Below are 18,296 nucleotides of genomic sequence, written 5' to 3'. Positions count from 1 at the left end.
TGTGGGGACATTGGCTAAAGTTAAAGGGGTATTAAGTTTTTCTGTAACACTGATCTGCTCTTTCACAAAAATTATGAAGCGTTATAAAAGGTTCATGAGACTCTCACCTTACAGTCAAACTGATTAAGATTGATAGACTTGTCTACAAGGTTTTATTAAAAATTGGGCCTGAGTGTGGTGTCTCACGCCTGTAATCCCAGCACTTTGGGAGGCCAAGGTGGGTGGATTACTTGAGGTCAAGATTTCAAGACCAGCTTGGCTGACGTGACAAAACCCCATCTCTACTAAAAATACAAAAATTAGCCAGGTGTGGTGGCACACATCTGTAGTCTCAGCTGCCTGGGAGGCTGAGGCAGGAGAAGCACTTGAACCCAGGAGGCAGAGGTTGCAGTGAGCCGAGATTACGCCACTGCACTCCAGCCTGGGTGACAGAGTGAGACTCTGTCTCAAAAACAAACAAACAAAAAATTTGAGTTGACATTAATAGAACACTAATGCAAGAGTGAAATTTGACTTTCTCTCTTAAACATGATTTTCCTATAATATTAAACGATAATGACAGATTTTTGTTTGTCTTTTGAATAAACTACTGAAAAAAGGTCAGGAAAGATAAGAGACAGATGCTTGGAAAGCTAAGTCTTCCGTCCGTCTATCAATCAGTAAAGGTTTTTGTGTTTTTAAAATTTTTGAGTCATCATTTTGGCTAAATGAATGACATGGTAACCTGGAATTCTATTTCATAATATCAAATGTTTTAAACCTTTAACATATTTAATAGGCTTCCCAAAATCAAATTTCAGCTTCACAATTGTCTTTTCTGACCTGTAACTTTGGGAGGCTACAGAGGGTCCCTGAAGCATCCAAAAGAGCTAAACAGGGCTGTCTGACATGTTCAGTTACATGGGAAGCATTGTCAAAATAAAGGATAATATTTAACCTTCTTCACGTTATACTTTCGTGTATGAGATCAATATGTTCCAAAATTGTATGGGATTCCTAAAATTCTCATATGTCTCAGTATATGCTACCAATCATAATTATAGTTATTATTAATATGTTAATTTATTATAGACCACAGAAATGACCAAATTTCCTTGTCAACTGTGTCTTTAACTATGACTATTTAAAATCATTTCCACAGTTAATTGCATAATGCTGATGCAGTTTCTGGAAATCTCACAAGCATGCAAAATCCTAGAATATGGTTTCTTTTAGGAGGTTCATGAAAGGATGGAAAGGACCCTGAAAATCACTCTTAAGTACAAGTTTCTAATTACTTTAATATCATATCATGGGTAAGAATTCCACGTGAATTCTCCAATTCCACAAGAATTGGACTGGGTAAGAATTCCTGAAACTTTAATAAAAAGACTGACTGGTTTATAAAACTGCTAACCCAAGTAGAACAAAAATTAATTAAATACCAAGAAAATACTTTGCCAGATTTTCATGCTAAATAAGTGAATACTAAAACTGTTCAGATATACAATTTGAATCAACTCCCTGGTCTAAGTCAAATTACCTATGATAATCCATCAGTTACCAGTGTTATGCACCTAAATTGGACAAACAACTGGTATTCGAGAGGACATGAGTTCAGTGTTAAGCATGGACTCATGGAGAACCAGGACAGCCACCTTGTCCTTCCAGAGTCCTTATTGTTATTAAAAGTTCTGCATGGCCGGGCGCGGTGGCTCACGCTTGTAATCCCAGCACTTTGGGAGGCCGAGGCGGGCGGATCACGAGGTCAGGAGATCGAGACCACGGTGAAACCCCGTCTCTACTAAAAATACAAAAAATTAGCCGGGCGTGGTGGCGGGCGCCTGTAGTCCCAGCTACTCGGAGAGGCTGAGGCAGGAGAATGGCGTGAACCTGGGAGGCAGCGCTTGCAGTGAGCCGAGATCATGCCACTGCACTCCAGCCTGGGTGAAAAAGCGAGACTCCGTCTCAAAAAAAAAAAAAAAAAAAAAAAAAAAAGTTCTGCATTCCATGACTCATCATGGAAAAGATAAAATAATTCAAATTAAATATATTGGTATGGTGACTTATAAAGTTTATAACCAATGTTTGGTGTGTTAAATCCATATTCCTGGGAAGACAATCAAAGCTTCAGGTATGTTTGGTTACCTGATGGGCCATTTAAACATTTTATAAACGGATTTCTATTCAATTGTCATTTTCAATGCATGTTTTTTGGTTGTATAAAAGCTCTCCCATGCAAGAGAGCGGATGTTATAACAGTAGATTGTTATGCTACAGGGTATTTTCACCAGGTAAAAAAAGCTTTTTATGGTTCACTGAGGACAACTGATCATTTCACAATCTAGACCTCAAAGATTGAATCTTCTGAGAACATCAAAGAAAGATTGTTCTTGCCATCCACACTACAGCAAAGCTTCAGGACCTTTAACTTTAGGTTCATAATGTCACAGCTGAGAAGGGTCCCTCCATGCTCTTGAAACTGTACACCCACTGGAACCCTTAAGGTAAATCTAACCAGGGAAATTTCTCCTGAGAAGAAGATGGCAGCCTTGATGTGAGCAGCTTTTCCCAAGGTCATGGATCAAGGCTTCTACTATCATGAGACTCTTATCTTTGAATCATTTTTCCTTATTTATGCCTGTATGAATAATAGAAATGAAAAGGGGGTCTGTTGTGTGCACTTATGGGGTATACTTTTATTTGTGAAGGTTTTTTCAGCCAGGCTTATACATGGATTACCTCATACTTTGATAGAGAAAAGATGAAGGCCTCTTGCTGGTGAGAAACTTTAATGGCACATACATCGCCTCATAATCAGTCAGCAATGGACATGGATTCACTTCTCTTTACCCACATCATGGGTCAAAGAGAACATTGCCAGAAGGCCTTCACTCTTCTAAAAGGCATCATTTGGCCAGGCACAATGGCTCCCGCCTGTAATCCCAGCACTTTGGGAGGCTGAGGCCGGTGGATCACCTGAGGTCAGGAGTCCAAGACCAGCCTGGCCAATATGGTGAAACCCCATCTCTACTAAAAATACAAAAATTACCCGGACATAGTGGTGGGCACCTGTAATCCCAGCTACTCAGGATGCTGAGGCAGGAGAACTGCTTAAACCCAGGAGGCGGAGTGCAGTGAGCGGAGATCACACCACTGCACTCCAGCCTGGGTGACAGAGTAAGACTCTATCTCAAGAAAAAAAAAAAAAAAGCATCATTTGTTAGGTCCTTTTTCCATGGTTTGAAGTAAAAGAGGCAATGATTAGAAATGTATCACTCATGATAGGCCCTATAGCAGATCCTCCTGTGAAAGCTATGGTTACACAACATATTTTAAATTCTCTTGTGAAAGTTGTGCTAAATAGTAGAATTGGCTAAACAGAGAAGTATCTACGCAGCTACTGGCACTTGTGGTCTATGAAGAAATACATCGGGTATTATAGAGATTTGGTCGTAGGGGATAAATGAAAAGACCACCTAGTTAAGTGAGTACACTCTTTAACTTATTCTTTGATCTATTTGATTCTAGGTGGTTTGGTTTATGGGCATCCTATACTCTAAACACTTGGTATTATCCTCTTGGTAGTCACAATAGTAGTCTCCCTGGTGCACTGTATTCTCTCAAAGGTTTTAAATGTTTGCACACAGCCATCTCTAGAATGCCAAAATGATCTCTCTTCAACTGGAATGACAAAAGCTGAAAGAAATGTGCAACTATGAGGACACCATAACCTATGAAGGACATGCTGAGACTGGAAATTTGAAATGATGAAAACTTAGAGAGGTGCTAAGCCTAAGTTTTCGTCACACTCTCACTGAAGTGAGAACCTGAACGAAAAGGGGGAATTTTATTAAATAAAATTATGGGAGGCCATTGTTTTGGGCTGAGCTCATGCACTAGGCCCCAACAGACCAAACTGAACCAAACTGGAGCTGCTTGTGCTAAATGTGCCCCGAACAGACCAGGTTTTGTTTTTCACCAGCAAACAGGACATTCCAGCATAAGGAGTTACCCTCTACCCACTCCTTGTTCCCTCCTTGCAAAACCCACTGTTCTACTGTTTCCCTGTGGGTTTCAAGACCATATAAGTGCATTTACAATGGTGACAGTGACATCAATGACTAAAGTTTTGGTCATTTTCTCAATTCTCAATTGAGAAATTGGTCATTTCTCAATTTCTCATTTGAGAAAATGACCAAAAGAGGGGAATTGTTAAAGCAAACTAAGTATGGCCTGAGAAGGACCCCATACTTCTAAATTTGAGTCCTTGTGGATGAACTGTAACCTAGCTTAATAGGCAGACAAGATTGAAAATCTAACTTTGGAGTACGTGCCTGTAACAATAGCTGGAGTACGTGCCTGTAACCCCAGCCGCCATACTTCAACCACTCACACACTGCTGAGTGTTCAAACTGTGTTCAAATACGGCAAACACCAACTTGTAACCAATCCAGCTGTTTCTCTCCCTCACTTCCGATTTCTGTTCATATCTTCCCTTTTTTTTTTTTTCTATAAATTTGTTCTGACCATGAGGCATCCCTGGAGTCTCTGAATCCGCTGTGATTCTGGAAGCTGCCCCATTGGCAAATCATTCATTGCTCAATTAAACTGCTTTAAATTTAATTCGGCTGAAATTTTCTTTTAACAGGTTTAGAAAAAATAATGGCAAAAATGAATGAAAATCCAATAACACTGGAAGCAGAAAAGGCTGAGGGCTCCAATAAGTGTAAATAGTCCCATGCCTATATTTTCTCCATGGCAGTTACAATCCAGCACATTATATATATATATATTTTGCTTCTCGCATTTTGGCTTAGGGTAAAGCTTTTTAAAACAGGCACTGCCAACCAGTGTTATCAAGAAGGTCTGGATACCGTTTTGTGGGAACATTTTAAAGAGGAATGTCCAACAGGGAAAGGGAGATGGGTTGGGAGAAGGGTATCAGGCAGGTATCTCAAAACAATTTTTAGGACTATACGTTTAATTTATTTGGTTGTGGACATCAGAGCCGTCATGGTAAGAAGGAAGCAAAGACTTTTGTAATAATTAAAGCCTTCAGAAGCAGCGTGCCCCATTGCCCACTAGTGCGCCGTGAAGTCTGGTGTTCACCTACAGGATCCCTCTCAGCACTACCCAGGCCTCCCTAGGGCTCCAGCACAGTAGCTTGGAGCTTGTTGGCTTGGTGACCCAGATACACTCCCCAGGGAATATGCCTTGCAGTGGAGTCTCTTCCCCAGCACTACACAGCAAAAGGAAAGGGCCGCTGGGTGTCTGTGGGTCCTGGGCAGTCACAGAAGCCACCGCGCTGGCGGGGAGGAGGGGGACCGATGCGGTCCATGTCCCGGGCAGTCCCACCTTCTCTGCCTGCGAAGGGCCCTTTCCCGGCGGGAGGAGAGCGGCGCGCCCCACCCGGGCTCCTCTGCACTGCCGCCGCCAGGACCGATTCCGCGGGCCTCGCCCGGCGCTCCAGCCGGTGCCCGCCTAGCTCCAGGCTCATGGGCGCGGTCAGCAGGGCGGGCCAGGGCGGCGGGGCGCGACACTGGGAGGAAGTGCGGGCCGCCTGCCCGGGCGCGTTAAGGAAGTTGCCCAAAATGAGGAAGAGCCGCGGGCCCGGCGGCTGAGGCCACCCCGGCGGCGGGAGAGCGAGAAGGAGCGCGTTGCCCCGCGCTGCGACCGCCCTCGCCTCACCTGGCTCAAGTAGGTGTGGCCGCTTCCCTTCCCCGGCCGGAACTTTCTGGTAAGGAGAGGAGGTTACGCGGGACTACGCGCTGCGTTCATGCCCTTTCTTGTTCGGCCTTTCTTGTGTACCCAGTCACACCGGGTAGGTGCCCGCAAGGCCTTCACCGGCCGAGGTAAAAGTGCTGAAACCATGTGAATAAATACAGGTGGGTTCCGCCAGCTTCGCTCCTGAACTTACCGGCGCTCAGGATCCAGAAGCTGAGCCGGGAGAGAGGGGCTCAGGCCTCAGCGGAGGGGACAGAGGTCAGACCGTGCGGGCAGTGAGGTGGACAACCCACAACCCAGGGCGGCCAGGCCCTCAGGGAGCGCGGAAAGTGCGGTTGCGGCCCGGCCCTCGGGAGACGCGAGACTGGGATCAGGCACAGCGCGAGGAATTTGAGCTTGGAGCTAGAACATTTTCCTTTGGCCATTTACACGAATCCACTGGAAAATGCCGCAGTGTTTATCGAAGTTACTCAAAGTAGAAATGTCCAGACGTCTTATGAGCTTAGACAAATCTTCTACTACAGAAAGAAACAGTAGTTGCATTCAAACACCAAACTTTCTGAACCACTACTAAAATTTAGCATAATTACTCTTGTGGATACATTTTCATTGTCAAATAATTTACTTAGCCAATGAACTTGGAGAGCAAGAAAGTTTTATGTAGTAAAATGTAAATTTGAGTTAGTTAAGGGTTTCTTTTTGTCTGTTTGTCTGGTTTTGGCAATGTGGGTCCAAAACTTTTAAGCCCACCTAAAAACTATACAAATGCAAGCCATTCTTTTGTTTGAATGTTCAAGGACTAGAAAGACAATTGGAGAAGTGAGAGTTTGAATCTTCTTTTACTTTAGAAACAGTGTTGCAAAATATTTTATGAGTTTTGCCTGACTTAGCAAAGATTCAGTTGAACTCAAGTAGAGTTCAAAGCATTGCAGCGTGTAGTAAAAAAAAAAAAAAAAAGAGTTGAAGATGTTGTGCCATATCTGATTCTTTGTATTAAAAATAAAAAAAATGAACCATTTAATCCCTGAGAGTTCCTGGAAGAAATGGAATTGATTCTAGCATGTGACTTCTTTGTCTTAGTAGGGACAAATTCATTGCCTTTACACAGGCAGCATTTTAATTAAATGCAACTAAATACATTGATGTCCTCCTTCTCCCCAGTGAAAGTCCGAGCAGTGCATAGATAGAATTATATTTGCTCAAAAAGGCTTAAATACATGTAAATTATTAAGTGTTTTAAGTGAGAAATCTTTGTCAGTTGAAATTATTTTATCTAATCATTTTTGTTCTGAATGGCACTTTTGTTTTAACATATTTAGAAAACTCTTGCATTAAAACAGAAATTGATTTGTATTACCCCCTGTATTTGAAGTGCACTTTAAAGTGTATTTGAATGAGAGATTATAATCAAATTACTTGATTTGTGTCTTATCCTGTTACTCTTCTACCTTGGATTTGAACAGGTTGGATTTGAACACTAGGAAAAAAGAGATTTTTCTACTGAGGGATTGTGGGAAGATTTTTTTTAAAAGCCTCTGTATTTGAAGTGAAATATAAAATAGGATTTTATAATAGTCTTAATAACTAGAAAGTTTTAAGCTAGGATAAAAATGGGGTGTATACTTTAGGTCTTTATCTTTCCTGAGAGATGAAATTGGTAGAAATGTTATTTTATTTCTAGATTTGCACTTTAGAAATGAATCACCCTGATCTTTGTTAGGCCCCTATTTAATATTCTAAATGCAGGTCTAATCTCTCTGCTTTTTTTAATGGAAGACTTCTTAGTAGAACTTCACTTATTTAGCACATTGTTTGCCCATAGTTATAATCCAGTATGCTTGTGCCAAGACGTATTTTGGAATTCAAGCTTTTTCAGAATTTGGAATTAAAATTTAGAATCTAAATTTCAGAATTGAGAAAGACATTGCTCAGAATTTAGAAAGGTAAACATACATGTTGACCGTGCTGGTTACATGCCATTCCAATATAGTCTGGAGAGAATCCTGTAATTCCATGCATTAATATTTCTGCACTTTTACATTTAAGAACATGAATATTCTCACTAAGTGGAATAAAGAAAGACTATAAATAGCTGTGTGTCCGTTTAGAGCAGGTGTTATCACTACAAGAGCTTCTCTAAGACTTACCAAAAAAAAAAAAAAAGTGTTGCTTTTCAGAGCTTTTTAGAGGTGGAGCTGAGGGACTGAGTCTGTATTAGACTCCATTGAATTATGGTTTGCTTTTGAAAGCAAAGTGCATTTATATTGCTCAATACTTCACACTTTCCAGTAATTAGAAGGGCAGTTCCTCTCTCTTTAGGGAGTCTTAAATAGCAAGATTTTACTGAATTTTCAATCAAATCGATCAAAATAGAGGTCCTTCAAGTAAGAGTGGATGTCTCATCTTTGTAATATAATTTCAAACAGCAGAGTTTCTGACAGTCTACCATTTTAGAGAAAGAGAGCAGAAGTTACTTACAGGAGGGGTTACTGTCACCCTTTACAGCTGCAGTCTGTCCATGGAAGAAATAGTATTTCCTGTTAACTTTGCAACCAGCTGGGTTTGTGTCAGTTATCTAAGCCTAAGTGATGGCTAATTTTTACTTTCTCAACTTTCCCTGTATAGATTTTCCAGCTACCCCCTGACTTTTCTACTCTTGCTTTGCTGGTTTTAACATTTTCCACTACTTCTGGATTGGTTTAGCTGTAACTGGGTGGAGAAAACAACAACAACAACAGGAATTTAGGCCTTTGGGGAAGAATTTGTTTTGTTTTAGAAGTCTACACGTTGAGCATTACTTTTTCTTCTAAAGCAACTAAAATCAGAAGGCAGAGTCCTAACGAGAGATGATAATCAGATTGCCTGATTTTTGTCTTATCACCTTCCTCTTCTACTTAGATTTGAACAGGTTGGATTTGAACACCAGGAAAAAAGGGTTTTCTACTGAGGGATTGTGGGAAGATGTTTTAAGAACTAATCTGATTGAATTTTAGGAAAGTTAATTCATTTTGATATGATGTTATCAGGGAAACTTTCTATTTGCTTATAATTTTATCTGACCAAATATTAGCTTGTATCAATTTGAGGTTTTTTGTTTTTTCCTTTATGAATCAATTGTGCAAGTTTTGCCCTACGTCTCTTAAAAGGTGGTTAAACTGGAATCTTAAAGACAGTTGAATTTAGCCAAGACCAAACATACACAAAGAAAGAATATTTTGTTTATGTTATAGTACATTTAATAAATCCTAATGGCTCCCTTGATTCTTTTCTTTCTGGGAAACCATGTGTTGATTTCTGGCAGCTGGCCAAAGGCAGATGGTGGTGGAGCAAGCGAGGACAGTTAAGAATGTTGATGATGACTGGATTACTGAGGAGTACTGTGAGCTTTCTGGTCCTCTGCTCAGAGGCGTCTAGCTCTGAAACTGGGATCCTGGCTCTGAGCTGGAGAGGCGCTTCCAGTCACTGCTGTCTTAGAGCTCTGGAAGGGAGCATAGGTGTGAGGAGACAGTGGGCTTCTAGCCTGGGATGCAGACTGGGAGATGTCTTGACCCGAGTGAAAACCTTGCAGGCAAGCTGCAGGTCTGCAGAGCACGGTGAGGGAGGCTCTCAACCTGGATACTGTGAACTGGGGAGAGAATGTAAATTCAACAGAAGGAGGGCCCAGGGCAGAGATTTAGGAATATCCACAGTTTAAATATTGCTTTACTTAAGTATACTCTGCCTGACTATAAGTAGCTTTTGAATGTTCAACATATGACCTTTCATTTCTCCCCTCCATTGGTTTGTCTTAACTGATAAATCTTTATTTTCCCTTGGTCAACCTGGTAGTTTATTAATATTACATCTATCAGTTCCTGTTGAGTTGACATGAAAATGTTTTGGTGTGACCTAAGTTAATTTCTCTTTTTATTTAATTTTAATTTGTAATGAGTTCCTCTTTTCATTCTGCCCATCCTTAGGTACTGCTTTGAGTTATTTCCTCTAGAATTCTCACTATTTCCTTATGATTGGCATATTTTCAAAGTTTTTTGGTGTACTAATTTTAAACAGTGTTTGTTGACACTGAGAATTCAGGACTTTGGAGTTTTAGATCACCATCACCTTCCACTCTTTCTCACACCGTCCCAGGATAATTATTCTCTCATTTGAAGTTAAGAAGTTATTTGGTTTATTTTATTATGGTTATATAAATATAGTTTACTGCTAAAGCAAGGTATATCATTCCATTTTCCTTCTTGTACCCCTTTTTGCTCTTCCTGGGGCAAACCCTTGCTTTGTTTTTGTGTTTTCTTAGTTTGCACTGTGCCTATTATCATTTCCTTCCCAACTTTCTGACATAAAGATGAAAGCCCTATCGACACAATTTTCTACAGTGTCAGATATACCAAGTAATCTCACGGTTCCATTTTTCTTTCTTTTTTTCTGGAACCCTCCATCTTCTTCTTGTCTAACAGTTGCTCTTCAGTCTTGCTATACATACAGTAATACCTGAAGAATGTTTGGGGTGTATTTGTTGTAGGATTTTTCTTTTCTTTTTTTTTTTGTAGGGATGGGCTCTCGCTGTGTTGCCCAGGCTAGTCTCAAACTCCTGGGCCCAAGCAATCCTCTTGCCTCAGCCTCCCAAAGTGCTGGGATTATAGGCATGATCCACTGTGCCCGGCCCTATGGGGAATATTTGTTGACCAAATAAGTTTTATGTAAATTGCTTATCATACTCTTTGTTGTACCATCTGTGGCATTAATATGCCTCTTGTTAACACTCACCTACATTTTACCTGTTGTAAATCCACTGTCATAATTATTGAAAATATTTCTCCAGAGCTTTTTAATTCTATGGTTACTTATTTATTGTAGCATAGAACTTTTATGATTTCTTCCATCAGGGTGCATTCTGAATCATGCTTAGTGAAAGATGGTTTTTAACTCCACTTTAACAGTTAGCATCTATGTTTTACGTCAGTGTCAATGTCACTTTTGTATTAGATACGACACCAACATTTTATTATCTGAGTGATGAGAATGTTTATTTTTGTGGAAATGGACATCCCATGAGACTTTAAGCAGATTGCTGGCCTTCTCCTTGATTTCCTTGATTGATTCCTGAAGTGGACACTGCAGTGCTAAGTGGAATTCCTGGGGAAGCTTGCTCAAGTAAGCGTGAGAAATGCTGGATGAAATAAAGTGCAGCAAGCAGGGATAAATATCATGGGCATCTTCAGAGCCTTTGTGCAGGTAACGTGCACAGAGATTCTCCAAGAGAGCCAGTCTCAGCCAGTGGTCCTACACTTCCATCACCCTGCAGTGCGTTTGTTCTTAGAGTGGCTTTCAGGGCTGGCTCTGCCACAGCCTCTTTGGGAAACACTGCGTGACCTCTTGCTGCTCCTTACCAAGCTCCTTAGGCTTTGCTTGGTAGAGGCAGAATGTTGTGGTTGTTTTCATCTTAAATGCTAACAATATATGAATTATGTGGTGGATACAGTGCCTCAAAGTGACATTTATTGAATATTTTTGTAGCTACTGGTTGAGAGTAAGGGTCTGAGGCCCCATTGGGTTCAAGTCCCCCTTCTTTATTTGTAAGATCTTCTTGAAGGTTTTGTAAATGAAGCAGTCACAGGGGGCTTCGCTGTGATACCTAATGGAGACCGTGCCTGCAGTGCTCGGTACCTGGTGTGTGGTTAAAACTGACATAACTGTCAGAGCCTCTCCCAGGCGGGCTGACTCTGGGAATCTGCCCTGCAGTCTTAGAGGGAAGGCACGTCCAGATAGGTTTGATGAGCAACTACAATTGCCAAAATTAGTTTCTCTGACCTCCAAGATGGGAAAACTTTGTAATATTTTCTTTTAGAAAAGTTGTCCATTGCATAACTGATACACAAGTACATATCCTTTAGTACAGGATTCAGATACAGCGAGCAACAGAAAAGCCCTTCTTAACCTCCACCCTCAGTCCTAGCCCTGCCCCCAGTCCCACTGTGGGGGAGCAGTTGGAGCTCTAACCTCCCCTCTTTCGTCCTGTGCATTCATGTGTGCATGTGTGCACGTCTTCAGAAGATATAATGGTGGGGTGTGTACATCTTCTTAATACCGTTTTCACTCTGGAACTTTCTTTTTATTAATATGTTGGGGTGCGGGGAGGTCTCCATATTTAGTGATTATTGTAATTTTTATGACAGTCCAGAATAGGCATGTCGATTTTTTTTCTGATTTTTGATATTATAAATAGTGCTGCGATGAATGCACTTTTTCTTTTCATTCTTTCCCTCTCCTTTGCTATTTGCACTGTGTTTTCATGAAACCATCAGGTTAATCTTTATCTCAAGGAAGCCCTTCATCCCTGTCCATCCTTTTCTTCAGTCCATCCACTTAGTTTTCCTATGATTATTTTAGCAAGCAGGTGGTTAATTTCCAAGGATTGTAATTACTTCTTTGGGATTTTTTTAAGTGACGTATTAGGTTCCTGTGTATTTTATTACTTGTTTGAGTCCACCATTACCCCTGTCTCCCGGGGCATCAGTTCATCTGCTTGCATGCTTGGCGCCTCTCTCTCCTGCTGTCAGCTTTCCTGATATGCTGGGTATTTCCACGTGTGTGTTGGTTTTTTTTTTTTAGGTACCCTAGGCGTTAGTCTTTTAAGGCTGCATTCTTGCAGCCTGTCCCACATGAGATAGGAGGAGGGCAAGACCTGGATGTGCACAGGGCAGGATGGGCCCATAACTGGTCTGTGTGGTGTGTGGGCGGCAGGAACTCCCTGTTCTTTGTGGATGTGGCCGCGCCTTCCCTATTCAAACAAAGCCGCACACGTGTCTTTTCCTGCGAGGCGGCTTCTGCTGCTTTCTTGGAGCTGGGGAGCATCTGCTCTTCCCTGTCCTCCCGCTCCTCCCTGTTCCTCCCTCAGGTTTCTGTCACTTCTAAGGCACTCCACCCTTGGTCTTCTCCCACCTTGCACCCCCCACACTGCTGCCTGCCTGCACTGGGGGACTGTGATTGCCCCTTTCAGTGTGAGCCTGTCTTGCTTCATGCCTTTCAAGGACAGCATTCATTGCCGAGCTACTCATGGACTATCTCCTCAGATCCTCAGCGTGCTGTGACTTCATTTTCTGTAATACTGTTTTTCATGTTTCTTCCCCTTCTCTGCATTTATAGCTGTGCATATGCTTGAGGTGGAAGGCTACCACTTCCTTTTGGTTAGCAACACCAATCAGCTGATGGTCATGGCTATGTGAAGGAACTCACAGTGAGGGTGACGGGGAAGAGCCTGGCTAGAGCAGGCTGCATCGCAGACCTTGGCGTTAGGTTCCCCAAATCACTGCCGGTGATCTTGTAGCTCTGTCATGAAGTCTGTCCTGCTTATTAGGATACTGAGAGTCCAAATTCATAGATTTCTTAGAAGCCTGTTTAAATATGCAGAGCATCTAATTCAACCCGATTAGAAACGGGCTCAGAAAGGTGAAGGGATTTGTTCAACCACTGAGTGATGCTGCTGGGATTAGAACTCTCAAAACTAGGTGTTTCGAATCAATCCCTATCCGCTACTTTAATAAGGCGTAAAAGAGGATCTGCTGTCCTGCCTAATTGGTGGGCAAGTTTGGAGTCCTGTCAGCAGCTCAGGAAAGCCTGGAGAGGCAGAGGGAGGACACAGGCTCAGTGTCAGACATGCCGATTTTACTCATCACCAATGGTTACACAAAACTTGTTTTGATCTTTGTGGCTTTTGCATTGAGAAGTTAAGCATATACAATAGGAATTAGACACAATCCCAAACCAGTGAGAGGTTCAAGTGAGAAGAGCTGAAGCTTTTATGCATGCCTTCCTTCCACAGAGATAAATTTACTATCCAGAGTGAACTAGAGCCTCGTGGAAAGTGAGCACCGAGCCTCTAGCAGTGAGTGTCTCTGTGCTTCCCACATCAGACCTCCATGTCTGTGGCTGTCCCGCTACGGGGCAGAACTGCTGCTCTCTGCCTGCGTTGCTGTCGTGAGGGTTGGGAGAGGACAGGTGTGGACAGATCTCAGACCCGTTTCCCTCCTGTTATAGAAATGTTTGCGAGGCAGGTGCGACTTCAATGATTTGGTCAAGGAAAGGCAGCTTGGCAGCTGGGGAGAAGGACTCATGCTAGAAAGGCAAGTATTTGTGAGGGATGATGTCCTCGAAGAAGCCAGCAGTGTCTTCAAAGACTTATGTGTAAGGTATTCCCCAGAGCTTATTTCTTCTAAGAAGACTCTGGAAGCTGTGTCAGTGTCTGTTATGGAGGAATGGAGTTTCAGTCCGATCAGGCTTTCATAACAAAGCACTGCATGCTGAACGGCTTGAACAGCCCAATGTGTCGCCTCCCAACTCTGAGCCAAAGAGACTGAGGTCAGGATGTCCCAGGGTGGCTCCTTCCAAGGGCTGGGTAGGAGAATGTGCTCCCGGCGTCTCCTTGGCTTGCGGGTGACCATCTCCAGCTCCACATGGCATGCTCCCTGTGTGCCTGTCTCTGGGTCCAGATCTCCTTTTCATGTAAGGACACCAGTCATATTGGAGTAGGGCTCACCCTAAGGACTTCAATGGTGCATAATCACTGCTGTAAAGACCCTGTCTTTAAATAAAGTCACACTCAGAGGGTTTAGGGAGTTAGGACATCAACATTTGAACTTGAGGGGACACAATTCAACCTGTAACAAATGGGTGAGTGAAGACTGGCGCCTCCCCACGATGGCCTTTCTGTGATGCCGTCAAGAGCACCAGGGAGCTCTCCAGATATGGAGATGGAGAGATGTCTAAGGCCCCTGAAATGAGCCTGCTGTACAGATAATTCCAGAACTCTCTCAGTGTGAAGACCAAACACAATTAAGCACATTAAAATACTTACGGTAAAGTGTTTCTTTCACTTTAGATGTGCAAAAACTTAAAGAGAGAGAGACTTATGAGAAGACTCAGGGAAGAAATGTAAGATAAAGGTGTTAAAGGAGACAAACTCCACAAAATTGTAAAGTGAAGCTGCTATGGGGAGTAGAGCCCAGACCCAGATAGTATTCAGGCATGGGTCCAAGGGAGGCTTTGCACACCAGGCGGGGGAGGTGCAGGGCCATGGATGAATGGTCTTGGGAAAACTGCAAATCGTTTGGAAAAAAAAACAAAACTTTGCTCTTAATATCAAAATAAATTCCAAGCTGAACAAAGAATAAAAATATAGCATTGAAATAATAAAGCTATTAAAAGAAAACTTAGGCGAGTTTTAAAATAATTGTGAAGAGGCCTGTCTAAATGTGATAAAACACATGAATTTATATTCATACTCATCACAAGGTTGATAAGTATGATTTCCTAAAATCTTAAGCAAATCCCCATAAAATGAAAAACTATATAAATAAATGAAAAAAATGGTAAGATATATTTAATTTCAATGCTTGTGGTAAAGCATCAATAGCTTTAATACGCAGTGAGTTTTTTCAAATCAATAAGAAAAAAATACAGGTGGGTGCTGACAGGGCCGTTTGGTAACATCTTTTAAAATTTAAAACACAGGTGCTTTCACTCAACAATTTCACTTTTAGGAATCTATTACACATATAAATTGATAAAAGTGGAGAAATATTCATTGCAACAATTTATTTTATAATAGCAAAAAAAATCACTAAGGGAAGTGCAGTTGATTCATATGCTGGAATCCTATGCAGTCTTCTAAAAAATGTGGAATTTATTTCATACACCAAATATAACAATGTCCAAATTCTACTAGTGAAAAAGCAAGATGTAACATATCATTGTATTTGTTTAAAAAACTCATGCTGGGTTGGGTGCAATGACTCACGCCTGTAATTCCAGCACTTTGGGAAGCCAAGGTGGGTGGATTGCTTGAGGAGTTTGAAGCCAGCCTGGGCAATATGGCAAAACCCCACCTCTATGACAAATACCAAAAAAAAAAAAAAAAAAAAAATTAGCCTGAACTGGTGGTGTGCGCCTGTAGTCCCAGCTACATGGGGGGCTGAGGTGGGGGGATCGCTTGAGTCCAAGAGGTCAAGGCTGCAGTGAGCCGAGATCATGCCACTGCACGCCAGCCTGGGTGACAGAGCAAGACCCTGTCTCAAAAATAATAATAAGTAAAAAAAAAAAAAAAAAAACTAAAAATCTCACACATGCACATAATAATTTAAATGATATTGGATTGTTGTTTACTACTTATACATGCATTTCTGCCTATACATATTGTATCCAGTGTGTGCACATGTGTATGTAAATATGTAGCATGATCTGGAAGTGTAAGCACCAAATTAAGAACAGCAGTTTTGTGGGGAGGGGAATAGAATTGGTTTAGAGAAAAAGGTGAAATTTACATTTTTATTCTGCCTACTTCAGTGTGCCAGTGTGCCTGCAGTATTTACAACGATCAGGAGTGTGTACTTTTTTCAATTTAGAAAAATGATAATAATAAGGTTTGCCTGGGGGGAAAGGGTAAGTAGGATGAGACCATGAAGAGAAGTAACTTAGAAACACATCATGCATCATGACTGCTGGCACCATTCTGTCCTCCAGTGAAGAGTGAGGTTTTGAGAGGTTCAGCAGCCCACCCAAAGGTGTACAGCCGTGGTCTCAAACATGCTTGCACCCTGCTGTTACTCAGGTCCTGAAGCCCAGGCCACCTCCAAGGACACCGGGGTGCTCTGGTGTGCAGCCTGCCTTCAGATGTTTCTAAAAGCCACTCCTACTCCACCCCACCCAGTGCAGCAGCCAAGAATGAGGACCACCATTTGACAGCTAGTTCACAGGATTTCATAGCACACAAACACATCTTTAAAGGCTGACGAGGTTTCCACCAAATTGGGATTTATTTATATGCTGGGTATAATGGCAGCTATGTGTGCCTTTGACTGCAAAGACACTGGGCAGGCCAGAGTGGCCCCTCCCCATTTGATGTGTGTGTGTGTGTGTGTGTGTGTGGGTGTGTGTGTGTGTGTGATTGAGAGAGAGAGGGCTCGTGTTTTTCTGTTGCGAACGGTCCTTTCCACGGAAACTTACATTCTCCTAAGGTTTGCCACTCTGCAGAACTTTTGGAGGAAGGCTTTAGAGTGAGAATGTCAGTGCATTCTCAGCATGCAACTGTAAGACTTGCAGGAGGTGAATGCACATGAAATAATTCTGAGAGGAAGAATATGTACACTGGTCAGATAGGAAAACTGACCTGTAACATTTTCTACACAAGATGATTTGAATGGTTTTCGTCTTTAAGATTTTTTTTTAACATTATGCTTAGTCCACCATGCTTTATTCTGTCATACCATTTGTCATCTGCATGCTTCGTGTGAAATGTTTTTTTCTCATGGGAAGGACATAAGCAATTTTGCTCCTGGTTGAGAGCTTGGTCCATAGTTTCTTGGTGTCTGTGGCTTGGCTTCTGGGCCTCGCTGGCTACAGCTACCTCCCCACCCCAGCTGCCTCCATCAGCACTGTGCCATACTCGCCCAGGAGAGCCCCTGGACTCATCGCCTGCCCCCGTGTTTACACTTTATAATAAAATCTCTAGAATTGTGGCTTTGACCTGTAAACATCCAGTTCCAAGAAGTGGCTCTAAAGCCCTCTCTGGGGGCAGAGTGGTTGTCAGAAGCAGACCAGGCCTCAGGGTCTAGATTCCATCCTTCACTTGAAACTGCTGGGGGTTGGTAGTACCCTATCTGCAAAATGAGGTTAAAAATATCTAACCCTTGGGTTGCTATCAAGCTCAGAGATGCTGTATGCAAAGCACCAATCAGACTGGCTCACAAAGAATAGGCCCTCTGTCAAATGTTCAGGGTTGAGTGAGGGATGTCAAGGATAAATAGCTACTGGTTACCAGGGAATTGAAGAGAGGGTTCTTTTACAAGCAAAAATATTTTATGGAGGGTCACAGAAAGAGAGTGACTCTTGCCCAACAGTATCATACGCAAATAAGCTGTGTCTAGATTCTAATCATATGTTTAGGGGTCTGCTGGGTTTAATAAGCAACACATAGGGGGTGCGTTGTCCTCCACTCTTACATCCCCAGTCACTAGACAAGGTCACTCCCCCCGGGGGCATCTTACTCAGAAGCTCTAAAAGACTCTGTTGCATGACTTTGGCCCTTGCTCATTTAAAATGTCCAGTTGGAGACCATGGCATGGAGAGTTTTATGTACTCTGCTCCCAGCATGGCACCCTCTTTGCATATTGTGGGCACTCTTAATTTCTCATATTTTAATATATCAGATATGACTTGGATATAGTCAACTAGATATTTAGAGAAAAATGTATCATCCCCATTATCAAAAGAAAACCCAGAGCCTTCAAGTTTGGCCCAACTAGAAGGAATTTCTGGAAGGGAGAAGTACCAGGACCACACAGACTCTGGTCCTGGTGGTGTGTTTATAAGATGCAGCTCATCATGTTGGTCTCTGTCATCCCTGCTAAAGCTGTTCATTATGGAGCCACTGGCCACATGTGGCCACTGACCGCTCAATTACTTAAAACCACTTAAAATAAATGTTGAATCTCATTTAAAATGTAAAATTCAGTTCTCAGTCACACAGGCCATGTTTCAGGGGCCAGTTGCCACACGTGGGTGGTAGGTCTGTGTCAGGCAGAGTAGAACAGGTATTT

The 18,296-nt window shown here is 42.2% G+C and overlaps 2 protein-coding genes across 17 annotated transcripts in view; one reads left to right on the top strand and one right to left on the bottom strand.

The window, feature by feature from the left end:
* DIRAS2 (DIRAS family GTPase 2) overlaps positions 1-10,023 on the bottom strand; it is a 162,940-nt gene extending 152,917 nt beyond the window's left edge. The window contains exon 1 of one of the 2 annotated variants that reach the window (XM_055271998.2): positions 5,900-10,023. The gene's annotated coding sequence lies outside the window, so the exon portion shown is untranslated. The remainder of the gene's footprint in view (positions 1-5,899) is intronic. The other variant, XM_063636923.1, reaches the window with a different exon arrangement.
* The window catches only part of SYK (spleen associated tyrosine kinase), a 121,053-nt gene continuing 105,423 nt past the window's right edge, over positions 2,667-18,296 (top strand). For 3 of the 15 annotated variants that reach the window (XM_055271993.2, XM_063636913.1, XM_063636911.1), the window contains exon 1: positions 5,705-5,867. The gene's annotated coding sequence lies outside the window, so the exon portion shown is untranslated. Of the gene's footprint in view, positions 5,868-18,296 lie in introns of all 15 variants that reach the window. The other 12 variants (XM_055271995.2, XM_055271992.2, XM_063636915.1 and 9 more) reach the window with 8 other exon arrangements.

This window comes from Symphalangus syndactylus, chromosome 3 (assembly GCF_028878055.3).
Source record: "Symphalangus syndactylus isolate Jambi chromosome 3, NHGRI_mSymSyn1-v2.1_pri, whole genome shotgun sequence".
Taxonomy (NCBI): Eukaryota; Metazoa; Chordata; class Mammalia; order Primates; family Hylobatidae; genus Symphalangus; species Symphalangus syndactylus.
The sequence above is the reverse complement of the archived record's forward strand: the minus strand, read 5'-3'. Positions and strand labels throughout refer to the sequence as shown.